The sequence below is a fragment of the Dermacentor andersoni genome, chromosome 9 (assembly GCF_023375885.2).
Source record: "Dermacentor andersoni chromosome 9, qqDerAnde1_hic_scaffold, whole genome shotgun sequence".
Classification (NCBI taxonomy): domain Eukaryota; kingdom Metazoa; phylum Arthropoda; class Arachnida; order Ixodida; family Ixodidae; genus Dermacentor; species Dermacentor andersoni.
In genome coordinates, this window is record NC_092822.1 from 43,741,846 (window position 1) to 43,768,940 (window position 27,095).

The 27,095-nt window shown below is 45.9% G+C and overlaps 1 long non-coding RNA gene across 1 annotated transcript; it reads right to left on the reverse strand.

Annotated features, from left to right (window-relative positions):
- Window positions 1-463: 463 nt before the first annotated feature.
- On the reverse strand, window positions 464-15,808 carry LOC129383871 (uncharacterized). The gene is made up of 4 exons (XR_011890139.1): window positions 15,786-15,808; window positions 11,700-11,853; window positions 4,867-5,146; window positions 464-822 (listed from the first exon to the last, which is right to left on the reverse strand). It is a non-coding gene; the product is annotated as an uncharacterized lncRNA (long non-coding RNA).
- Between the last annotated feature and the right edge of the window lie 11,287 nt (window positions 15,809-27,095).

Sequence of the window (27,095 nt, forward strand, 5' to 3'; positions counted from 1 at the left end):
AACCTCATATATTATACCCAAGGGGGGGCACATACACAAGGTTAACCCAAGCCACCTAGGAAAAATAGGAAGTGACGGAAGAGAAGAGATGATGGCATAGTAAAAGAAGGAATATAGTAAAGAAAAGATTGAAGAGGGTCACAAGAAAAGACGACTGCCGATTTCCTCCAGGTGGGTCAATCTGGAGGTGCCGTCTACGTGAAGCAGAGGCCAAAGAGGTGTGTTGCCTCCGTCGGGGGACCTTAACGGCCCGAACACCCGGCATCGGCTCAACCCCCAGGATCCCCCTTTCCCCGAACACGACTAAGCCGCGCATGGCTACACGCGGGAGGGTCCAGCCCTCGTGTGCTCGGGTACGTGGTGTCGCAAATCACCAAACGCCTGCTGACGCAGACGCCCCAGGGGGGGGGGGGGGGGGAAGCTCATGCGAAAGCGAACAAATCGGCAATGTAAGCACTTTAAAGCCTTTTATTTCGTTGTTACGCTGCGCACAATAATAAGTAACAGATCACTGTTACATAATTATAAAGATATTTTTCACCAGCAGTTGTAGTAACATAGTTTTGGCGTTAGAGTACGTTATTTAAGAATACATGCTCAGCCTACTTTTCCGCTTTTCACGCCATCATCACAACTTATTTGCTCCGTATAAGAGCCTTGCGCGAAGTACGTCAGCTTCCCGCCTTTTGTCACGAGACCTTTGGACTCATCTTCCAGTTTAGTGATGCTCACAACAATCCACTGGAAATTGCCATCAAGTGTGTTTGACAGGTCGTACACAAAATAGCCGTCGAAGTCGATCTTCACGCTCAATGCGCAATGCTAGAACAAAATAAGCAAAATTTCTTCCTGCTATTTCATTTCATACACTCGCAATCTTTCATTCAAAATCACCCCAACCCTGAATAGCATAAAGTAAATCGCAGGTTGCTTCTTACCGTCTAGGGAGAGAAACATTCATTATTAAAGGAAAGCCGAGAGGTCGGCCTATACTACCGTGTTCTAAACTGCTACGCAGCTTTGGGGTAGGGATGATGATATGTTACGTCAGTGTGTAACAATATTGTCACGTCGTACAACGGTGAAGAAAGCAACAAAACTGGGATTGACGAAACTAACGTTTTATTCAGCGAGCCCGTGACCTCAAAAACAGGCCACATTTTAAAGAACGGTGATAGCAGCGAATAGAGTAGGCGATCGTCGAAAATTTCGTCTGTGGGGCAAGCGCGTCGGCTTGTATACATGGGCTTGGTTATTTAAGACTGGGCTTCGCGCTTCCCCACTCTGTGTTTTCTGTGGTGACATTGGCGACATCGAACATTTCATTTGGCTATGCCCGCAGTTTGACACAGAAAGAAAAGCGATGGTCGACAACCTACAAAAGAGCGGTCTTACGCACAGGACCTTTGAAGACGTTGTTTTCCCCGGAGGGCCCGCGGCATTCAGGAAGAGAGCGCAACGACTGCTGATAGTCTTCCTGCGAGACACGGGGCTCATCGACACCTGGTGACACACCCCTGATCTAAACTCGAAGGAGGATCAGGCGAAACAATTGCCGGCTATGTATGCCAGGCTAACCCCGCCTGCTTTAACATCACCACCACATAGAAGGTTCCAGAATAATCGCTGGTGACCGCGTGTCTTCCAGAAAGTTCTACACAATTCGTGTCGCCCATGCAATCAGATTACGCAAGTTTCGGTGACAACAGATAGTAGATATAACTATCGATAACATTCGAGAAACTTCGGACACATGCGGGCGCGTCCCGAATTGAGCGATAACACTTGTCAGACACTGGAAAAAGTGTCATCTAAAAAAGATAAGTACACGTGTGAATATAAAGAAAAGAGACGTGGGCAAAAATACATATAATTCAATCTTACATTCACTCTACTTTCTCTCAAAAAAGCCGCGTGACCTTTATTCCATTTATCGCACCATGTAGAAACGTTTTGCCGTAAGAAAGGCAACCCAATAGTATTCCACAAATTCTACGTGAACTGTACAAGCCTTCAAGATGTAAATATAACCAGCATATGATTTAACGCTGCGGAATAACTGGATTTCTCCCACATAAGGTTGCCTTTATTCTGTGTCAATCGGAACCACCATACGCCTGCACTTTTTCGGATGTTTTCAATCCACATATTTACCTAGAGTATTTGTTGCATCACCCTCACACTTGCACCCGGTACATAAAAAAGGTAACAGATTACAATAATTTTCACTTCATTCAGAAGTGTAGTTGGTTACAGTGACCAATGAATCCCGCACAAAAGTAAATGAGCAATTACTCAAAAGAAATCGAGTACGTCTAGCCGACTTGTGGCTTAAATTTATTAACGATTTAACATTACACAAATACAGTGCATGTAACGACCTGACGTGGCTCTTTCAGTGCATATGGGTAACAGGGCGAACAGACAACCGCAACAAGGGAGACACGTACACATTTACAGACGCGGACCCTTCTTGTGGTCATCTGTTTGCGCTGTTACCCTTATGCTTCAACGTGAACCAACTCGCCTAGAAAGAAGTATTGATGTCTTTCAGTGCGTCCTCTGCAGCTTTTCAGTCGTTGTTTATCTTGCCCCACCATTGGTTTTTCAAAATTTTCGTCGGTTATCTTCCATTGTTCTCTCCGAACGGCGTCAACGGCGACATTGAAAAAAAGCCTCGCTTACGTGCGCGTTGAAGGGAAGGGCAGTGTTACACCTAGGAACACAATCTTGCACGATAGGCTGGCGTAAGTTACTTAATGTCGCGCAATTGGCTGTATGTCTGAGTTCTCTACGAAGCGCAGCGCGTCATTGTCGATAAGCTTGGATGAGGCGCTCCTGGCGGTAACAAGGGAACGCTAAAAATATCGCCGGCGAAAAAAAAATGTAATTTTCTCACACCATCGTTCGAAATAGCCATCGCTCTGTAGTCATGGCAACGCCGGCTCAATTGGTCAGCCAACATCTGGACGGGGCATTAAGATGGGGTGACAAATAACAAACGCCCTGGTTCACCTGCCTTCACGGGACTGCTGTGTTCTGTACTGCAGCTGCCGACAAATTCAAGCGCTCAAAGCTGGGTCACGTGCTAAATGTTGTCTCGTCAATAGAGTGGCTGGTTCTCTGGTTCCTTGTCTTGTAACCTTCTCTTATTTATTTTTTTTTCTACCTAGCTCCTTCACCAACGCCGACCCGGGACGGTCGCTCTACTGTCTGAACTAAACAAGAGCCTAGAGGACAAAAGGGAAACATTAAATTAGTCAACCCGAAGCGCAGGGGCGCGAAAACACTTCTGTGTTTTATGAAATCTTTATGAAAGCTTTATGAAAGCTTCAACCGAGCGAAGCTTCGTTTTCCTTTTTTTTTTTTTTTTTGACAAACCCGCAGGGGTTTCTTTTCTTCTTCGTTCTACTTTCCTGTGGCTGTGTTCATGCGGTGAAGGCCGCGATACGGCGGCGTAGTCGCTGTCCTCCGTTACCGCAATCTTCGTAAGTATTCTAATCTTTTTTGTGAAACGCAATTACCAATTATTATGAAGTAAAATGTGCCCTGTGTATACAGTCCTCGAATAGACATCCCCTTTGCGGGGTTCTTTGATTATTATTTATTTAGTAATTCGTCATGTCGGCTTCTCACGCCACGTTTTATTGGATCTACGTTCGAAGTCAACTAGATGTTTGCAGAGCTGCGGCTGTAAAAAACTAATAACGTGGCCGGCAACGCGCCATCCATAAGTAATGCTGGCCTCCATGGTACCTCCTCAGCAGCTGTGTGATTATGACTGTGCCGCCAGTGATCAGACATCACTAAGAAAACAGACCCCAGTATTCGAAACATTCGTTAGCTTTTCTGTCTTTAATTTATTAGTTTTTAAGATTGGCGCTCACGAGCAACAGATTTCTTCCCTTCATAAAACTGCCTCCACATTACGGATTCGAGCAGAGTTCAGTTGTGTGTGTGTGTGTGTGTGTGTGTGTGTGTGTGTGTGTGTGTGTGTGTGTGTGTGTGTGTGTGTGTGTGTGTGTGTGTGTGTGTGTGTGTGTGTGTGTGTGTCTGTCTGTCTGTCTGTCTGTCTGTCTGTCTGTCTGTCTGTCTGTCTGTCTGTCTGTCTGTCTGTCTGTCTGTCTGTCTGTCTGTCTGTCTGTCTGTCTGTCTGTCTGTCTGTCTGTCTGTCTGTCTGTCTGTCTGTCTGCGTGCGTGCGTGCGTGCGTGCGTGCGTGCGTGCGTGCGTGCGTGCGTGCGTGCGTGCGTGCGTGCGTGCGTGCGTGCGTGCGTGCGTGCGTGTGTGTGTGTGTGTGTGTGTGTGTGTGTGTGTGTGTGTGTGTGTGTGTGTGTGTGTGTGTGTGTGTGTGTGTGTGTGTGTGTGTGTGTGTGTGTGAGAGAGAGAGAGAGAGAGAGAGAGAGAGACAAATGGTATCCGACACCACATCACCTTGCCAACTAGTCCTTCATGTGATCTCGATAAAGACATCACCATCACAAACAGGGATCAGTAGTCATTTACCTGACCTCAAAGGCATATAGCGCTTCAAAGAGTAAGTTCACTCCCATTGACAAGTCACAAACCACATAGATAAACTGGCAGGTGCAGAACATTACAAAGGTGACACCGCCTTCTGAACCATAGGAATCGCAGATTGCGTTCTTTACTAGTTTAGGCTAGGACCAACCAAATCTAACTTGTTCATCACTGGCTAGAGTATCTTGACCGTGGAAAACGACTTATGAATGCATAGATTCGATTCTCGAACAGTTCCTCTTGTTAATTTCGTCTAAGTCTGCGGAAGCTGCTGTTAAGCGGCAAGTTCATCAAAATTAGCGCCATCGAATAAAGAAATGAATAAAAAATATTACTGAATCACTTACCTCAACGAGCCTTCGCTTGACTTCAGAGATTGAGTGACCCCACCTCTTCTCCTCTGAATGTTTCCTAAGACCACTGACATTGAAGTTAACTGGCATGAGACTTAGTCCTTTGCACAATTTTGGAACCAGAGATACTTCACTGAGATAGAATGGTGTGTTTATGCCTTTTTGAATATTCCAAGTGAATAACCCAGTGCAATCGGTTTCTCGTTCTCTCAACGTATTGATTCCGTTGCAGTTGGCGTACTCAGACCAGTCTATTTCGCCATTCACGGGAGGTCTGCCGAAAAAAAAAGTATACAACATATTACCACTTTATTCAGCGCATCATAAAGCACCTGCTTCTCGCAAAGGAAAAAAAAGAGAACGGGAACCAACCTTTCTAATCAATATTCTGTTTTCTAGCTATGAGCAACGTGCATGTTATCAATTAGAAAACACATAATCAACGGTGCGAGGAGCGCACCTGTAGACAACAAGGAAGATAATTACACAAAGCACTGCTTTAGTCCTTTCTATAGCACGCTCCTCGTTTTTACAATGTAATTCCAGATTTTGTAACGCCTTACAATATAGCTAACATGACGTGGAATGATGTCCGACGAAGAGGTATTTGTCCCCTTTAGCTCGTCGACGTACTCATGCCGAGGGCCACAAGAATAGTATTTATTCAGTTTTTTATTTAGTTTTTTTATTTGCGGTAACTGACTTTAGTATCTTGTTTATTTGGTTATTTATGCTAATGCTTAAGGCAAGCATGCGCTTTCATGGGCTTATAAACCCCGTGCTCACGCTTGAGCAAGCGGTTTCTCACTCGCCTTCGCTTCCCTTCTCACGCGGGCTATGTTCACGTCGCTGTGCATTTCTCTGGGAAGCACGCGAATACTAAGTTCGTACGCAAAGACAGCAAATTGACGTCCGTGTTTGGAAAATGCTATCAACTTCTGATAGCGAACCACAGCTAAGCAGCAGAACGAGGAAAAGTTGGTGAGTGTGACTGAATTGCCGAAGCGGGCTGGATTGAAGCCGACTGCTTCGTAGATTAGACGAAGCGACAGCTTTTATCGTGGTTACGTCACATGCAATATTCTGAGGGCGTCTGCACACATGAAGAAGGTACGGGAAAAACCAGGAAGCAGGAGCGTGCGACCGTGATAGTGCGAAGGATTTTTTTCCTTTTTGTCCTTTCCAGGCGCCTCGTAGTTAGTAAGTAGATTGGTGGCTCGCCTCGTTTTGGGCCTCTTCAATAAAAAGATTTGGCCTCGTTTTGGAACTCCTCAATAAAAATATCTTTTTTCCAAGTATCCTATAGCGGCGGTGGTGACATGCTGGCGACAATATATTTCCGGTTCGCGATTACTTCAGGAACGCCGTTCATCAAGTTCATTGAAGTAAATAAGCAAATGAGCCCAGTAACTCCCGGGCTTCCGAAAGCAGGCCCTTCTTAAATGGAAAATAATTACTCCGAGAGACCACCCTGTGTTTGGCTAACGTTGTTTCGCTCCTAAATACTTGCTGCTTTTGCTGATCTTCGCTTTGCGATGTAACGCAGATCGGGTGATAAAGAAAAAAATAAAAACAAGAAATATGCCGCACTCGCACGCACATTAACCTCGTCCCAACGGCAACGAGCTTCTTGCGAACACTTGAGCTCGCGTCAGGTCGCATAACGGGAATGAAAACTGGTGCCCCTGCGCCAGTTTCAAAGCGGCCTCAGGTCTTGACACTGTCTTTCTCGTGAGTCACGAACGGTATTCTGTTACTTTCTAGCATTGTTGGGACGGCACCACCTTCGGCGTTGCCCCGTATTTCCCTGTGTTTTTTTTTTTTTTTTTGCGTTACGGCAACGCTGTGTGACAATGTATACCACCTTCGAAATTGTCCCTGGTGGGAAACGGAACAAGTTATAACGTTTCTTTGGCGGCATAAAAAAAAGAACAGGCAGTCGTGATGCCATTGCCATCATGTCACCGTCATCGCGTCGTGTTGCTGCTGTCGTCAGGCACAGCGCTCATGTCACGCACATAAACGCTTGCAGTACACTAGCGTATTGATCCATCTGGCAATGCTTTGACAAACCTTAAACAACGCTGAATAGCCAGATAGATATGCCAGCGTTAGGCTTCACGTATTGAATGAATGAATGTGTGTGGTTTAGTGGCGCAAGGGCCAGATATGGCCAAAGAGCGCCAAGATAGTGTTTGTGATTTCGCGGTGTTATGATGAGTTCTGTGACGAAGATGTGATTTGGCTGTAAAGTGGCCTAAAAATAGTCGCTGTAAAGTGCGTAAAATCTACGTGCTATAACATTATGGCGATGACTAATGACGCATACTATGAACATTAAAATCCATCGTAGAAGAATGGTGCAAAATATAAAATATATAAGATGGTAAACTTACTTGGAGCACTGCTGCCTCGCCAGAGCCCTTGAAAGACAAGGGCCTAGAGGCATGTGCTATACCAAAGAGCTATCACAGCGGCATCCTCTGAAGAGTGGGCCCGCTACGAACATGTGGGGCTAAAAACATGCAGGACAACATCTTTCAGGAAACTTAGGACTGCGTTGGTGTCAAAGAAAGGTTCTGGGCCGAGTAGCATTACGGGATGTAGGGGGATGTGCTGCCGGTATGCTAGGGAAAAATGTTTCCTTCTTTCAGATTCGGCTGCCCGACACTCCAGGAGGACGTGGAGGACGGTCAGCCTCTCCCCGCATCTACCGCAGGTTGGAGGATCATTTTCAGTGAGTAAGAAGTTATGCGTGCCAAATGTGTGTCCTATTCTGAGACAACAGAATAGGACATCTGTACGGCGTGATTTTGTATTCGAGGGCCAGAATCCTAACTGTGGTTTTATCAGGTGGAGCTTGTTATCCGTTTCCGCGTCCCACATGTGTTGCCAGTGATCTCGGAGCCTCCTTCGCAAGAAAGGCCTCAGATCTGTGACAGGCACCTGAGCGGTAGGGTTAACAGCTTGCGATGCGATTGACGTGGCCATCTCGTCCGCCAGAACGTTACACTTCAATGCTCCTATGGCCAGGCACCCAGCATATAATGATACGCTGGTTAAATCTGTACGCTATGCACAAGACGGAATATAGTTCCTTAAGTACTGGATTTTTGTGTGTATAGAGTGACATCAGGGCCTTCACGACACTTAGGGAGTCTGTATATATCGCTGACTTTTGGAGTTTTGATTTTCTTATATGCTTCACAGCAGATAGTAATGCGTAGGCCTCTGCCGTAAATATATTTGTTTCCGGATGTAGTACATCGGATTCTGAGAAGGATGGGCCGACGGCCGCATACGACACCCCGGCATTAGACTTCGAAGCGTCTGTGTAGAACTCTGCGCAGGAGTGCTTGTGCTGGAGTTCTAGGAAATGAGTTCGTATTTCGATCTGTGGTGCGTGTTTTGTTACTTCTAAAAAGGATATGTCACATTCTATGACCTGCCACTCCCAAGGCGGTAACAACTTGGTTGGATGCATTAAGCGATGCTCGAGGAGTGGGACACGCATTTCATCACTAAGCTCCCTCACTGGAAGCGAGAAAGGCTTTCTTACAGAGGGGCGATTATGGAAAAGTGTAGTGCAGGTCATATCGTTAAGAGTGTTAAAACATGGATGTTGATGATTGGATTGTATCTTTAGGAAATATGTAAGGCTGATGTAAGTTCTCTGTAGATGAAGGGACCATTCATTTGATTCCGCGTATAAGCTTTCAATCGGGCTTGTTCTGAAAGCGCCAGTGGCTAAGCGGATACCTAGATGGTGAACAGGATCTAGCATCTTTAGCGCGCTCGGGGCGGCAGAGTTATATACTACAGCACCATAATACGATCGAGACCGAATTAGGCTCTTGTATAGGTTCATTAAACACTTCCTGTCACTACCGCATGTAGTCTGGGATAGAAGTTTCACTAAGTTCATCGTTTTTAGACATTTTTCTTTCAGATATTTAATGTGTGGAATGAAAGCGAGTCTGAGGTCAAGTATAATACCCAGGAATTTGTGCTCTTTGTTGACAGGTATTTGGTGTCCACACAGTTCTAAGGAATGATCCGGAAACAGGCCTCTCTTTCTTGTAGAAAGAACACAAGAGCTTTTGTGGGGATTGATTTTAAACCCGTTTTTGTCTGCCCACTTGGAAATCTTGTTCAGGCCCTGCTGCACCTGTCTCTCGCATACTGAGAGGTTACAGGATTTGAAGCCGATTTGAATGTCGTCAACGTAGACAGAATGAAGAATGGCAGGTGGTAGCGAAGCACGAAGCGTGTTTATCTTCACGATGAAGAGCGTACAACTCAGCACGCCTCCCTGTGGTACACCTGTTTCTTGTGTGAAAGGTCGCGACAATACGTTGCCGATTTTCACTCGGAAGATGCGATTCAACAAATAGCTTTCAATTATTTTCAGCATATTGCCACAGATGCCCATTTCCGGCAAGTCTCACAAGATGCCGTAGCACCATGTTGTGTCATATGCCTTCTCCATGTCAAGAAATATTGACACGAAAAACTGCTTATGTACAAATGCGTCCCGAATATATCCTTCAATGCATACAAGGTGATCTGTTGTCGACCGGCCTTCTCTGAAGCCACACTGATAGGGATCAAGTATATTGTTCAGTTCAAGGAAATGGATGAGTCGCCGATTAATCATTTTTTCAAATACCTTACAAAGGCAACTTGTGAGTGTTATCAGGCGGTAACTTGCCACAGAGGAAGGGTCTTTTCCCTGTTTCAAAACAGGGACCACAATGGCTTCTTTCCATGCGCTTGGAAGGTATCCTACAGCCCAAACAGTGTTGAAAAGTGCAAGTACTGCAACTTGCGTGTCATTGTGTAAGCTTTTGGTCATTTCATACATGGCTCTGTCAGAACCCGGTGCGGAGCTCTTGCATGATCTCAAGGCAGCTCTGAACTCGGCAATACTAAAAGGACAGTTGTATGGTTCATTCTTTCGACATTTTTTTTATGAGTAGCTTGCGTTCTTCTATTTGTTTGTATTTGAGAAAGGATTCTGAATAATTTGTTGGACTTGACACGCTCTCAAAGTGCTCCCCAAGTGAGTCTGCCTGATCTTGCAGCGTATCGCCCTGTGTATTTACCAGAGGGAGTGAGTACGTTGGTCGACCTCTAGTTCTATTTACCCTGTTCCAGACTTTGGCCTCATCTGTAAACGAGTTAATACTCGATAAATAGTTCTGCCAACTTTCTCTTCTGGCCTGCCTGCGGGTTCTCCGGCCTTGAGATTTTACTTTCTTAAGGTTGATAAGATTCTCTGCAGTGGGGGAAGCGCGTAGCAACCCCCCCGCTTTGTTCTCTTTCTTACGAGCAATCCTACATTCGTCGTTCCACCACGGGAGACGCCATCCGCATGCCAAGCCACTTCCTTCAGATATGCATTTAGATGCGGCATCTATTATGAACGCTGTAAAATACTCCACAGCGGCATCAATTTCTAGAGAAGACATATCAGCCCATGAGATGCTAGATAGAGTTCGAAATTTCTTCCAGTCGGCTGTACCTATCTTCCACCTAGGAGCTTGTGGGGGAAATTCATTTTCTCTAGATGTACTTAGCAGTACGGGGAAGTGATCGCTCCCGTAAGGATTGCTCGTAACTTCCCATTTGAGTTCGGGCAGTATAGACGCGGAAACTATACTAAGATCTATTGACGAAAAGGATCTGTTTGCAAGAGAGTAATATGTGGGTTCTTTCTTATTTAGAAGGCACGCTCCAGAAGAAAAAGGAACTGTTCAACGAGACGACCTCGCGCATCGATGCGAGAGTCTCCCCACAAGGTGCTGTGTGCATTGAAATCGCCAAGAACAACATAAGGTTCTGGCAATTCATCTATGAAAGACTGAAATTCAGGTTTGTTTAATTTGTAATGTGGGGGTATGTGAGGCGAACAAATAGTGGTGAGTTTGTTTAGCAGGACAACTCGAACCGCCACTGCTTCGAGGGCCGTTCGTAGCTGTAAACGTTGACACGCCATGCTTTTCTGAATTACAATGGCAACACCGTCCGATGATTCGATAGCATCATCGCGATCTTTGCGAAAAGTAACGTGCTGTCGAAGAAAATTTGTGTGTTTTGGTTTTAAGTGTGCTTCCTGTAAACACAGCACTTTTGGATTGTGTTGGTGCATGAGTTCTTGCAAATCATCAAGGTTTCTAAGGGGACCTCTGATGTTCCATTGAACAATTTGTGTATCCATATTTAAAGTAAATTAGTGCTGTGTGTATAGAAACGGAAGTTATGCCTTAGACTACAGAGCCCTTTCGAGGCCCTGTAATCGGGGTTCTGCCCTTTCTGGAGCGTTCGAGGGAGCCTCGCCGCTTCTTAGGCGCTTGGTGCGCCTTGAGGATGGGTGTAGTGTCCATTGCCTCTTGTGAGGCGCCGGACACGTGCTCTTGCGAGCGGGAAGTTACCAGTGAGGGTCCCGCCTTGGAGGGCAAGACCCCTGCGCCCACCAGCCCGGAGGTCGATGGGGCTCCCTGGGGGATTTGGCTGCGCCGGCCGTTGCCAGCGCTGGAAGGGACCTGGGAAGTTGAGGCAGCCTCGGCTACGCCCACCTTCGGGGTCGATGGTCCTGTTTTTTTTTTTTTTTTGTGGGTTCTCCGCGGTGCTTACCGCTGCTTTGTTTGCTAAAGGGCTATGAGAATGCTATTCGAAATAAAGTAGGTCACACCAGCAGGTTAATCCAATGTTGCAAACGGGAGCAAATGTGCCAACAGTCAAAAAAGCAACGATATTAGCTACCTCTATAGTCGAAACACATGTGATACCCCACCAAGTCGACGACAGACATGAAGTAGACTTACCTTTCGGTATGATGAGGATGATCTCTCCAATATGCGTAATCGCCAGTCATACCCCAAGTCAAGACCCGACCTCCGTACGTTTCATTCATTTTCTTTACGTAGGCTTCGACCTCCTCCTTCAGGTACACCCATTGCTCACCTGCGCCAGAGTGAACTACGCGCAATAGCAGAAATAAGCGCATAGCTACATAGCGTATACCTCAGCGACTTGCTGCTGCATTTTCTCCCAGCTTAGTCAAATCTGCTACAAGCCTTACTTTTTTGGTTACCGTTGTTGTTTGGCTACTAGTGCTCAGCTAACAGTGCTCAGTGACTGAAACGCGATACTCAGACAGCATGGCGGCCGGCACTTTTTTGCGCCACCGGTGACCCGCTGGGTGATCGTTGACGAGGCCGATTGCGGTTACGATGCATCAAAAAGATTCTCGCTTTCGTGTGACACAAAAGTGCATCATCTCAGTGTCACCGCCCACCGGTGGTGCACGTAAGTACACCACCGCTATGTCGCCCGAGTATCGCGTTTCAGTCGCTGAGCACTGTACTTACTAAAAGTTTAATCTGCAGCATATCGATAAAACGTGTATCTTACTATAACTTTAGCGCAAGATAAGATAAAGGCCAAGAGAGAGAAAGAGGCAACGAACAGCCTGTGAATTATCTTCCGGTCTGTGACCATTTTTATTTCTCTACCATAATACGTTTGCATCGAACATCACTCTAATCAGCAACTCCGAAGAACAAACTTCGATATCATCATCCACCAAATCGTCTATCGCATTGTAGCGTTTGTTTTTGCTTTCAAAATGCACCGCCACAGCAGCGGCTAGCCATCGCATCGAATTTCCCAATCGGTGCAATGAGCCCCAATGTTTGTAGAGGTCACCCCGTTGGGTTTTGAAACACATTGGCGACCCACCTTACTGCTTAAGCACAACTAGCTGCTGAATGTTTAAAATATCTCCCGCAGCAAGGTTGTGATGTGGAGCCATATGATGCATTTATAATCGCAGTTACCCAGCTAGCCATCGTGCCCCAAGAAGCAATTTTGAGAATAGGGAATTGAGGAGCTCAATGGCTCCATTGACTGTTGGTTTTATGCGGTCATAAGTAGCAAATATGCACTTTCATATCATAAGACGCGAACAAACACTGACACCAAGGACCACATAGGGGAAATTACTTGTGCTTAATAAATGAAATAAGCAAACGATAAATTAATGGAAATGAAAGTGGATGCAAAAACAACTTGCCGCAGGTGTCGAACGATCCCACAACCTTCGCATTTCGCGTGCGATGCTCTCCCAATTGACCTACCGCGGCGCCGCTTCCCCGTCCACTTTCTTGGGTATTTATGTTTCCTTGTAGAACCCTGGGAGTGTTAGCCAGCGCCACCACCACAGACCTTGGCGGCGGATGTGGAACATCCTTTCTGACGCAAGCGTCACGAGATCGTGATCTTTTTGGTTAAAGGCAACCGGTCAATAAGGCCACACATGCTACCTGAAGGCATCAATGTTTCTGGATTCGAGACCCTCGTTATCAATTGGTAGAGCATCGCACGCGAAATGCGAATGTTGTGGGATCGTTCCCTACATGCGGTAAGTTGTTTTTTCATCCACTTTCATGTTCATTATATTATCGTTCCTTTATTTCATTTCTTGGGCACAAGTGATTTCCCCTATGTTAGCCTTGGTGTCAGTGTTTGTTGGCGTCTTATGACTAATAAAAATCGGGCCCCTCGGGTAAACATGTACCTTGATGTAGACGCCGAGGTTTCAGTGTTTCATATCGTCTTACAGTCATGGTGTCTACGTATGTATGCAAACAAATCGTTCTTTTTTTCACAGCAGTAATCAAGAAACAAAAAAGTAGTAACAGAAGCACAGATCACATGAAAGCAGCTGAAATAAAGAACTTGAGTACACGGACTAATGCGACACTTTATATTTTAAGAAATGCACCACCACGTAGGACCACAATTCCAATGCCTTGATTTTCACCATTTAACGTCTATTTCTTGTCATATTGAAATTTCCTGGGCTCACCAGGCAATAAAATCTATTTTCAGTGAAGAAAGTGCATTGATGTCTGAGTGTCATTTCCGACAGTGCTATATCCTTAGATAAATGAAGATTACAGCAAAACAATTGCGCCAGATTTAAATGATAATGTGCTTACGCTACTAACTATATTTACTTTTGGCAATGCCCGCACTGTATTGCCACAAAAATATCTTAGTAGGAGCGATTTACTAATTGTCGCTCATACTTTATGACAAAAGAGTGAAGAATTACTGTGCCTAATGACCAATAAGTAATAGATCATACATTTATTGACGACTAAATTATTGGCAGTTGCTGTTTTAGTTTACAGTGATCAATTGCATTGCTTTAAAATGCTCAAATAATTTCAAGGCTGAAGTACTAAATTACGTGATACAGAATTCATTCATTTATTCTTTATCCTTGTACTTCCTTGCTTAAACGCGATACAGGGCTGTTTAGTATAGTACTGCATGTTCTTTTTCTGTGAAACAGAGCTTACTGCTTTAGCACTCATCCGTTGTTATTGTTTTGTATTCGTCTGCTCAAACGTAAGTGCGTTAAAACACGCAACATCGCTTATAGGCCCCAGTACAGTGGCTTCGCTTCGGGGCCTCTTTCTGTATTTAATGTTGTCTGTTGTACTTTACCAATTTAAACAATACACCTCAAAACACCGCAGATATATTCTCTTTGGCCTATTCTGGCGCTCTTTGGCCACAATTGGCCCTTGCGCCACAAAACACCACATTCAGATATATTCTGCAGCGTGCCAAATGTAAGTTTACATTTCCTTACCATAACAAACTGGTAAACTGATGCACTTCAACAAAGTATTACTTGATTGAATTAACCTTCTTTTTTTCATACCCCCGCGTTATTTTGCCCTATCGTCTGCGTGTTTTTCTACAGGCTTTTACCATTTCAGCCTGCAGACTAATTCAAGGTATCTTTCACTGTCATTCTTTAGATAACATCAGCGGCAGGCACGTAAACTTTCGCTTACACAATACCAGCACAGCGATAAATTTTTCTCAGATTGCCAAGATTTATTTAAGGCGAACTTATATGGGTTTTATTGTGCATTTTCAACTACCTTCAAGTGAATGGCAAATTTCCCTCCTATGAAGCTTAATCTACGTTCAGCATTTCCGAAGAACTCCGCTTCTGAATACAGATTACTTGCTACACTCTCAAAAAGGCTTGCAACTTTTGGGGCTTATCTCGTCCCACAAAGACAATCGACATCTTCTTTGCTTGCGTTTCCTTTCCTGAAAACGCTGCGCTCGCTACTTTCCTTTCGAGAATGCTATGTCCCACTGATAACGCCCCTGCCATTCGTAACCTGTAAGTACCGGGCTTGTAGCGTTAACGAAAGGAAACGTGCGAAAGACAGATCACCGTTATCGTTCTGGGACAAGATAAGCCCCAAAAGGTGCAAACTTTTTTTAAGAGTTTACCACTTTCTGTAACTTGTCAAAATCATTTCTTCTAGGTGGGTGATCATACTCGCTTAACGCGAGATTATTAAAAGATCTAATTCAAAAACACGTCCCGTGAGTGTGGATTTAGAGCCTCACGTAACATCTACACTGGAATATAGGAATCTCTTCTTGTTGCTGTACGCACACCACGTCGGGATGCACTTTAAGGAAAAGAGTGCTTCTGCGCTTCCAAGGAAAGTTAGGCGAGAGATTAAGTTACGTTTTCCTCAACTTGTGTGCGATCAAGTAGAAAATCAAATCGGACGAGAACCGAATCGAGTGAATGCAAAGCGCGCACTCATGCCTGTAAGATGCGCAAAGTGCGGCTACGCCTGTTTGTGCTTGATTCGGATGTTGCGCTAGACAGTTTATCCTTATAAACTTGCAAGCTATTCTCATATTCGCCAAAGACCCCTTTGTGAGCAGGAACAAAACACTGTTGGGCTTTCGCCAACCCGGGTGTATGTAATTACGATTTGCTTCTACTTCGTGGAAATGCAGCGTTGAACTGGGCTCGCAATGAAAATTTCATGGCACACGGTGTAACGTTGACTACGTACCTGCCATAGCGATCCACAGCACCTGAAATACATAGCATGCGTACTCAGAAAAGCAGCTCAAAAGCACTCGAAGAATATTTATGCTAGTGCAAAATTGCGTCATTTATACATATATATATATATATATATATATATATATATATATATATATATATATATATATATATATATATATATATATATATTTCGGAACACTGTCATCGCTCAATTGATCTTGCCGCACACTTTGTACAATCTCTGCAAATTCCTTTGATGAGGAGTGAAATAAGCGCTAATTCAAGTGGCGAGAAAGCAACACTAATCCCTTAAATTAAAGCAGAAGGGTGCGGGAGCCATCTTTGATTATTGCCATTGCAAGCGAAAAGCCCGAACCAACGAAACGAATGAAGGGACGAACGAGCAAGCCAACAAACGAAATGTGGGTGCACGTGCGTTTGTGCTTGTGTGTGCGCGCACTTGCTTGCTTGGCGAGCTGTGCTTGACGAGCGCAAACCTTCACACGCCACAAAGCTCACGCGCTACATTCCCTGCCGGCCCTCCCCGCAATTCGGTTTTGGGGGAACACGCACGCTTTCCCTCGGAGGCTTTGTATCGCAAGTCCGCCCACGGACCATCGACCGCCGACCGCCGACTGCCGGTACCCACGGAAACGGGTGATATAGGCAAAGGAAACTATTCGTTTCAAAAAAGGATTCTGTTTTTTTCTGTCAACTGAATGGTCGTTGACCTTGAAACATCAGCAAGTTCTGTTTTGGTGGTAGTGCTGGGCTTTTCGTCAAGTGTAATCTCAATTCTGGCTGCGTTACGACTTCTCACACAATGCCAATATTTCACGTGTATGTTCGGCATGGCAACTAAACGTCTTCCGCTAGCGGAAATTTAAACGAACAGGGAATTTTGAGAGCACACAGTTCCACGTGCAAAGTGCAAGCTTCAAGGTGCATTAGCAACATGCTGGCAACATTGCAGGCTTCAATGTGTGTTTACGCCTGTGCAATTCTGCACACTTTCATCTAGAGCGCCCGAGCGCTGGGTTGCAGAGCAAAGGGGGTGTATTAACACAGTAGTCGCTAAAACTATGGTACCGGGCTGGATACTCCGCTGTCTGGCCTTTCTTGTGGGTTTCGCTGGTCATAAGCGCTCTCTGAATCCGCTCAGCAGCCCACAGACGTCTATATCTTCGCGTCACAGTGCATCGACTCTTCATTCTAAACATTAGTGTAGACGACTCTACAAATTCTAACTCGGGCAAAATTATTGACAGATTTGGACAGTGTTTCCGAACTAAAGGGCTCTTGTAGAGTGATTATAATCTTAACAATTTCCTGCTTAACAAGAAATTTGGCTGCGACAATCGTTATTACGTTATAGCACACCCTACGTAATACGCGCGCAATGAATCTTGCACTCAGTGTACGCAAGGAATAATAAACGTGCCCCTGCGGATGTTGCAACATCCCTCTCCACAAACGGCATAGGCCGAGAATAGCAGTACAGCAAAAAATGTTCTTACCATTTTCAAAATCAAAAGGCCATGACTCCGCAGCATCTTGAGGCAAGTGGATACTGCAGAAACAAAACAACTATTGTCATTTATTGAATATGCATTAGCTTTTCTTTCCCATCTGCATTAACCATCTGCATTCCATGCGTGCTGGTTAAAAAAATATAAATTTACGCCCTCATGTTCCATAGAAAATACTCTGCTTTAATTTATCGAATCGGGTGCCCCAAGAAGAAGTTTCGTTGATCATGAGAATGAGTAAATTGCAGGTGTACGAATAGTCCTAAGCTCGAAATGCCGCTTTGTTTCAATAGAATTTGCGTACTCTTTACACTGCACCCTCTGCTACATAATGGCTCCCGTGCTTTCAGGCGTCGACACTGAGCACATGTATAGTGAGGATCGGCATCACCGTTCCGCTCCTGCAAAGAGTCTAGATTCCTTCGTACGGTGCAATAACGTCACAGTGCCTTTTCGTAAACTCGCACAGACGGCCGCGCCGAATTTCATCCTTCCCTTTTAGATAGCGAGGTAGGAAAACTTCATGCTGAAAAAATTTCTGTTCATCATAGAGAACGAGAAGTCTGATGCTCTTGGCTACGCCTTCGAGCTCGCCACTGGTGTTGGATATTTGAGGGTACAAAAAGCTGGAAAAAGTTGATTTGGGTTCATCATATTGCGACAGCACTTATATGGACATTCCAAGGGAATATTTTCCGCCGTCGACATCGGCGTGATCCTCCGCATATATTTAGGTTTATGTAGGCTATATGCCATGTCATGCTATATGGCACGCTGTATATTGACACGCTCGTTATATTGCCGCACCATTCTATCAGTAATGTTGCTCGTAGCAGGCATTACATTCTTGACAAAATTATTGCTCAGAATTTTGACAATGGGAGCCCACAAAAAAGAGTACTCAAACAAAACACCGACAGCGTATGCCTCTTGTTATAAATCTTCTCAGACTTAAATATTTAAAGTGCGAAACTATAATAGAGCTCAAACCTGAAAATGATGTAATTTTATTCGCACGGCTGTGCACAACCTCGGGGATCGGCCCGAGAAGAGGGCTTGAAACGTGCCTGATACGGAAAAGTGGGGATAAAGTCGCTAAAAAAGAAATAGACCTTAATTAAACATAAATGGAACAGTCCGATGTCAAGATCCAAGCAGAGAAGCCCTAGCACAGTTCCTCTTTACTTAAACAGCAGCGTTCGTTTACTTCAATTCATACGACTACTACAGCTACATGTCTTGCACTTCATGAAATATTCTAACATGTTGCTGTAGCATTCACTCTTTACCCTTATGGCTGAAACTACGAGTTTTCTGTTGCGATGGCACCACATCAAACTATACGAGACCGCATGACGGAAACGCTGAACGCAAGCTCCCATTCTGTGCTCAACATCAAAACTAGACAGAATATTTTCGAGCACGTCGTTGCGTGAAGTGATCGGCTTATTCTACAACGCACAATATCTTTTGTGTGATACAGGTGAGACATGACTGATGCATTTCACTCTATTGTGAATAAGCCAGGCCTCCATGATCTCCCATGTTGTCTGTTCATTGTGCCTATAGCTAAACGACAAGCCTGAGGGAACACACGATGCAGCCACATTTCTCGTAGTGGTGCGGGATTTATTCTTAAGTGTGTTGCACACATACGGACGGTGAACAGAAAATCAGTTTCAGTTCATTTCGGTAACGAATGCAGCTTCATGTGACCACGTGCGACTATCTTTACATTCTGTCGATTTTTTATCAAAGCTTGAGTTCAGGGTAGGCTCTTGCACTCGTCATGTCTATGGTCGGCGTTATTTTGTCTGTGGCGTCAGTAAACTTGAAATGAAGGCATTCGAGCGGACGCGGAGAGATAGTGAAGGGATCGACTTACTTTGGGGTGCCGTTCAAAAGTTGTGAATATTTTGTGCACTCAAATATACTTACGTTGTGTGCAGTCTCGTAACATTACTTGCACGAACTCAAGGAGGCTTTTATAAGTATGTAAAAGAAGCTTCAAAACTGACATTCAGCAATTTGTGCTCTTTATTGTTCCTATGAAAACACGTGGCATTATTATCGCGAGAAAAACATGTTCTTTCTGAGTAGGAAATATCACTCACTTTATAGGTCTGTGCATGGTAGAAAAGCCCATGAGCAAATCAACTGAACGATACGAAGTACAATAGCTCTGATTTAACAGATGAAAGTTGATTAGAACCCGCCGTGGTTGCTCAGTGGTGTTGTTCACGATGGTATTGAGCTGCTGAGCACGTGGTCGCTGAATCAAATCCTGGCCACGGCAGCCACATTTCAATGGGGGCGAAATGCGTGAACACAAGTGTACTTAGATTTCGGTGCACGTTATGTGTACGTCAGTTTGCGAGACAATCTTCGTTACAAAAAGTGACGAAAAACATTTTTCAATTTACGCTAACTATTATAGGCATATAAGCTGCATTAGGTGTTAACTGGAAGCCACAAAGTAGTTGTATTGCATAGCTCCGAAAATATTCGAGCCTCAAATTCGTGTCGTTTACCTAAACGTATTCCTTCAAAATATTGACACATGGGATCGTTTCTGGGCAACTGCTCCGTTTGTATGCCAAACCATTGACACTTTGGCCCAAATCTTTATGTAACGCAATGTATGAGCGATTATATTTAGCCTATGCTAGAGCTAATGTAGCTCTCTGCGGCGAATACTACCTTAATCATGTCTGCTTCTTTTTTTTTATTGCGAAGCGTCCTTTACAGCTTCCAACAGGCTTTGGCGTGTTGCTGTGGTTGCTTTGTCGCAATCAACACTGTGCTTCACAAGGCGTCACGTATACTGACTAACAGTCACTTACAAAAATTATGTGTGACTTACACTTGCACGTAGCATCTTTGATTCCCACCAATCTACTGTCATTAGGGCTCTGGAATACGTTCAGCACCGTACCCAGATGAAGATTTGCTTCTTCGATTATTCCTAGTGCGCTATCGTCTCCGCTATGAAGTCTAAGTTACGACTGCCTTCTGTCGCTTTCACTCGTCTGTCTTTACCACAGATTATTTTTTTCCACCCAACGAGAAAGCCAGCTCATTCACCCAAGGCAGTCGCACAAGTCAACCCAACGCCATGATCCCGTTAGATGCCCGTATCACCGCATTTCTGCAAAGCCAGAGACTGTAATGACATTCCGATCGAAGCAGAACTCATTGACGGTTTCCGGTGGTTCAGAACTGCTATCGAGTATCGATACTCATCTATAATAAGCATCACTGCCAGCTAATTTCGCCTTTTGCATGCCCATCCATTTTGTAATTTCCCTCGTATCTGACCCATAATGTAAAACAAATGAATACTACATAAAATAGACCCTTGCGCCGCCAAACTCTATATTATCACCAGAAACAACCTAATAATGTAAATATCAATTTAAATAGCAAGCCGTTTAATACGTCGCGCCATATCAACTGGAGTAAAAAAGTGTGGGAGATTGCATGTAGATTTATATTGCCCAGACGAATTTCCAATGGAGGTAATGTGTTCGAGAAACGTCAGTGCTGAAAAAGACATACAAATGGTATGCACAGTGATCATACATGAATATTTGATCTACCTTTTATTTGACTGGCCGATTTACCGAACGAGTTGTAATGCATCAAAGAGAACACAAATGATAGTTTTCACTTGTCGGTTGTCATTACCACACGGCATACACTTGTTAAGAAGCCTGCCTGTCTTGACAGCCGTTTGTCATTTAGAAACGTCAACAACAATCGGTTGTGAAGACCCTGCAGAAGCATATGCCGCGTGCTCGGTGCTGACATGTGGCTCAAATGTCTCCTGCAAAACGAGGTTGTGTCAAGGCTTCAATTCCTCTGGTTACTACGGAATTATGTAAGCTGGACCAGGCACTACTCGCAATAACAGCCTATTCAATGTGTCGTTCTTTCTATTGAGCTGGAATTCACTCGTAAAATGTGCGTTTATCGAACGTCTATTGTTAGAGCACCCGGAGGGCAGCCATATGCTTCGCCTGGTATTTGTAGCAGTGAAGCTCTTCCTAGTTTCATGGTCGTTTTGAGCTCCAATAACAAATTTACTTATAAATATTGCAATAAGCATGTATAAAGCATATACTGACTGTTAAATGATTTTCCTGCTATTGTATTTAAAGCCTAAATAACTGCTCCATGAAGGCTGGTCTATTTTTATTAATAGCAATGCCGCTTAGCGTTTCAGCACCGAAATAGTACGAAACATAATCGCCAATGTCAGGAAGATCGAAAGACCGTGGGCACACAGCATCTTAATGGGCTTGCGAACTGTGCTACGCAAGAAATCAAAACAGCATTGTATTATTATTAATTGTGCTTTTATTAGACAACGCTTCATAGCGTATTATGTAATTACAGGTACCTGCTAACCTTAAGAATACTGGGGATTTGAACATCGTTTTATATTAATTGCGATAACAGCTGTTCATTATTAGAAAACTATCCCAAAAGTATCCTTTATTCGATTCGCTTCTGGCACTATTGCATTCATATTCGATTCGATCTCCAAAATCACTATTCGCATACCGCCAGTTATTTTCTTTGTTGTGACTGTTACGAGCATTATCGGCGTAGTTGCAGGCATTTTTTTTATGCCGTAGTCTACATTTTCGCGGCTTTTGTGATCTTAGTTGCTGCAACTCACTTCGTTCTCGTAAGCGGCGACCAGGGTGTATATGCCAGGGTGACCAGCATATGCTTTGAGCGGTCACGAATTTCCGATCGAAATGTCACGGTAAACGTCTGTCAGAACAACGACCCTAAGTGTTCTGAGATATAAATATTCTATCTATTCTATATTCTATCTTCGTGGCGCATCTTCAGATCGCGAGATGGAATGCCGACAGCGGCGGCAGCATTTCGATGGGGGCGAAACGCAAAAAGGTCCGTGTGCTGTGCAATGAGTGCACGTAAACAACCTCAGGTGGTCAAAATTATTCTGCAGCCCCCAAACACGCGCACATTACGGCGCGCATCATAATCAGATCGCGCTTGCGGCACGTGAAACCCCAGAAGGTAACTCATTTTAGAATATTCCCAGGAATATTTCGAGGCTTGTTTGCTACAGTTTGATAGATTTTATTGCCCAAATACATCGCTAACAATACACAGCGGAACTGGAACACGGAGAAGACGGATGCAGGCGGAAAAGTACTAGCAACACAAATACATGTGGCTGACAGCTGCCGGTTTATTGTAAACATTTGAAGAGAGGGAGCCAGACCGCAAAACGCATACGGAACAAAAACTCTATGGTTTAGTTTTTATGCACATGTTTTGTGAAAACAGCGATGCTTTCTTCAGACAAAACACGTGGTTGTTATTAAAAGATGTCCGGATGATACGTCATATTCGTCGTATGTGACCTTTCCTTTTTTACCTGGAACAAGTCGACACCGTCATTGCTGTGGCCGAATAAGGTGATCCTCTTATTACACTTGAATTCTCATACGGCTTAACGTCAGAATGAAATTAAATATAAGCATGTAGACCCGCTTCGTGCAGAGACTGCAAAGGCGACTAGTAAAATGCATTGTCCACGAACCATCTATCATAGGGTCGATCACTTCTCAACTTCCCCACCCCAAACAAACTTTCGCCGACAGCCTTGGCCCCCAGGCACTTGCAAATTAGATGTCGACCATCCGCTGCAGAAGAAGGACCGGCAAACGTCTGACTTCACACGTGTGTCGACCATTTTATTTATTGGCGCATGATCTGGTAAAGCGTGGACGCCATCCTGAGCGCTTTTTTTTCCAGATCGCGGGTGCCGTTCACGCGTCACTATGACCGCTCACGTGACCCTACATTGCTGTGCGATTGGCCACTCGAGGACCTTTGCGTGTATTCGCGGGCTTCTTTCACGCTCTGAAAAACACGCTTAAGTAGCACGGATTGAGCATCAGAAAGCTCTATCGGGAGTTTTTTATGTTCCTCTACAATTTTCTCATTACACTTTTCATCTAATTCTAATGTTTGAGAAGTTGATTGTTTATTAAGGCTAACTATGTAATTAGGTGGAGTGAAAGAAATAATCTGTGTATCTCCAAGCGATGGCAAACACCTGTTACGTAGGAAGACGCAGAGGAAAAGCTATGTACAAGTATATTTACAAGGAAAATACGCTGCGCTTGGCCAAGAGGCAACAGCCCGCGCTAGCTTCTTATCGTCGTCGTCGTCTTCACACTGCTGGCCTTTCGTGATCGCGCATATTGTGCCGTAGCACTACCCCCGGCTGCAAAAGCGCCGTCCCGGAGCGTCTAAAGATCGGACTCGGAAGCAGTGTAGTAGGCCTTGAGCCTACTGACGTGTACGACATCACTAGATGCCACAGGAGAGGACGAGGTTGAGGCCACAGGAGCAATTTCGTAAGTCACAGGCGTCACCTGGCGCAGCACGCGGTAGGGCCCTGTGTATCGCGAAAGAAGCTTCTCTGAAAGTCCGACGTGACGAGAGGGCGACCACAAGAGCACGAGCGCACCAGGTGAAAACTGTACGTCACGATGGCGGGCGTTGTACTGACACTGCTGAGTGGTCTGTGAGGCCGTCAGTCGAGCACGGGCAAGCTGGCGTGCATGGTCGGCGAGGGCGATGGCGTCGCGCGCATACTCGCTTGTTGAGACCGCAGCAGGAGGAAGTGCCGTGTCTAGGGGCAAGGTAGGTTCGCGACCGTACAGTAGATAAAAGGGAGAAAATCCGGCGGTGTCGTGCCGGGAAGAATTGTACGCAAATGTTACGTAAGGAAGGGCAATGTCCCAGTCGTGGTGGTCCTTGGAAACGTACTTGGCCAGCATATCGGTAAGAGTACGGTTTAACCGCTCTGTCAGGCCATTGGTTTGAGGATGGTATGAAGTAGTCAGTTTGTGTTGAATGGAGCAGGAACGCACAATGTCAGCGATAACTTTCGAGAGGAAGTTTCGACCACGGTCAGTAAGCAGCTGTCGCGGGGCGCCATGAAGCAAGATAATGTCACGCAAGAGAAAGTCCGCGACGTCAGTGGCGCAGCTGGTAGGGAGAGCCCGAGTGATAGCGTATCGGGTGGCGTAATCAGTCGCGACGGCTACCCATTTGTTCCCAGAAGATGACGTGGGAAAGGGACCGAGCAGGTCTAATCCAACACGAAATAACGGTTCCACAGGGACGGTGATCGGCTGGAGATGACCGGCAGGTAGCACCTGAGGTGTCTTCCGACGCTGGCAGGGATCACAGGCAGCAACATAGCGTCGAACGGAGCGAGCGAGACCAGGCCAATAGAAGCGGCGGCGGACGCGGTCGTACGTGCGGGTTACCCCAAGATGTCCTGAAGTGGGTGCGTCATGCATCTCAAAGAGCACAGTCTGTCGTAGCTGTTTTGGCACGACAAGAAGAAGGTCAGAGCCGTCAGGGAGGAAGTTCCTTCGATACAGAATGCCACCCTGGAGGACATATCGGCGAACGGATGCGTCGGTAGGTGTGGAGCGCAGACGCTCGATAAGTGCTCGCAGCGATAGGTCTCGGTACTGCTCATCGGCGATGTTACCGAAGGCAGAGACAGAGAAAATGCCGTTGGCGCTACTACTGTCGGCGTCGTCAGGCTCGTCGACCGGGTAGCGAGACAGGCAGTCAGCGTCCTTGTGTAGTCGGCCAGATTTATAGGTTACAGTATACGAATATTCTTGGAGGCGTAAGGCCCAGCGACCAAGTCTTCCTGTAGGATCTTTCAGTGAGCATAACCAGCAAAGCGCGTGATGGTCTGTGACAACGGAAAAGGATCGGCCATATAAGTATGGGCGGAATTTCGCAACCGCCCAAACTAGGGCCAGACACTCACGCTCAGTGATGGAATAGTTGCGCTCCGCGGGTGAGAGGAGCCTGCTGGCGTAAGCGATAACACGGTCGTGGCCACGCTGGCGTTGTGCCAGTACTGCTCCAATTCCGTGACCGCTGGCATCAGTACGGACTTCGGTAGGCGCAGAAGGATCGAAATGGGCCAAAACGGGAGGCGTTGTGAGAATGTCGATTAGATGAAAGAATGCAGAGGCCTCGTTATCGCCCCACTGGAAAGGAGCGTCTTTTTTCAAAAGGTCGGTTAGTGGTCGTGCTATGGCGGCGAAATTTCTCACGAAACGGCGGAAGTACGAACAAAGGCCGATGAAGCTGCGCACATCCTTGACACACTTCGGAACAGGGAAGTGCGTAACAGCATGGATCTTGCCTGGGTCCGGTTGCACTCCGTTCGCGTCAACGAGATGTCCAAGGACGGTAATCTGGCGACGGCCAAATTGGCACTTCGATGCGTTGAGTTGGAGACCGGCTCGCCGAAAAACGTCCAGGACTGCTGAGAGGCGCTCGAGGTGCGTAGCGAACGTTGGGGAGAATACGATAACGTCGTCCAAGTAGCACAGGCACGTGGACCATTTGAAACCGTGAAGAAGGGAGTCCATCATGCGTTCAAAAGTGGCAGGGGCGTTACATAGACCGAACGGCATCACTTTGAATTGATAAAGACCGTCGGGTGTGACAAAAGCAGTCTTCTCGCGGTCGAGATCGTCCACGGCAATCTGCCAGTAGCCGGAGCGAAGGTCAATAGAAGAGAAATAGCGAGCACCGTGGAGGCAGTCAAGGGCGTCATCAATCCGAGGTAGGGGATACACGTCCTTTTTGGTAACCCTGTTAAGGTGCCGATAATCCACGCAAAAGCGCCATGAGCCATCCTTCTTTTTGACCAGTACTACAGGTGACGCCCATGGACTATATGATGGTTCAATAATGTTCTTGGCAAGCATTTTGCGAACTTCTGCGTGAATAACTTGACGCTCAGCTGGTGACACTCGATACGGGCGGCGATGAATAGGAGGGGCATCGCCGGTATTAATGCGATGTTTGACAGCTGTAGTTTGGGCTAAAGGACGATCGTTAAAGTCAAAAATATCGTGGTAGGAAAACAGAACGCGGTAGAGTTCACGAGCGTGCTCGGAGGGCAAGTCGGGGGCAATCATTTTCCGTAAGTCAGCGATGGTACAATTTGCCGACTGCGATGGTAGAGGAGTATCGGATGAAGTGTCGTCTACTGCAATGGATGCTACTGAGTGATCCTCGAATGAACAAAGCTGGGCCAAAGACATCCCACGTGGCAGCACTTGTGTCGTCAAGCCAAAGTTGACCACTGGCAGGCAGACGCAATTCGCCGTAATAGATAAAACTGTATGGGGTACTGTGATCCCGTGTGTAAGGAGGACGTCTTGCATAGGAGCCACGATGTAGTGACCGTCGGGGACTGGTGGGGATGACACTAGGTCAACGTAGGTCAGTGCCGAAGGTGGCAAGCGAACGAAGTCGGCGGAACTGAGGCGACTGGGGTGTGGTTCAGCAGGATCCAGAACAGGCAGGTCAAGGCGGAGAGTACTGGCGGAACAATCGATGAGAGCAGAATGTGCGGAAAGGAAGTCTAAGCCGAGGATGATGTCGTGGGGACAGTGGGCGATGACTGTGAATAGCACGATTGTTGAGCGATCGGCGAAGGAGACGCGGGCGGTACACATACCAATTACGGGGGCTGTTCCGCCATCGGCGACACGGACAACAGGCGTCGTGGCGGGCGTGATAATTTTCTTGAGCCGGTTACGAAGGTCAGCGCTCATTACGGACAAATGCGCCCCAGTGTCTATGAGAGCAGACACAGAAACACCGTCGACTTGCACGTCAAGGAGGTTCAGATGAGTGGGCAAAGTCAGTAGAGGATTTGGCGGCGTAGGGAGCAATGCAGC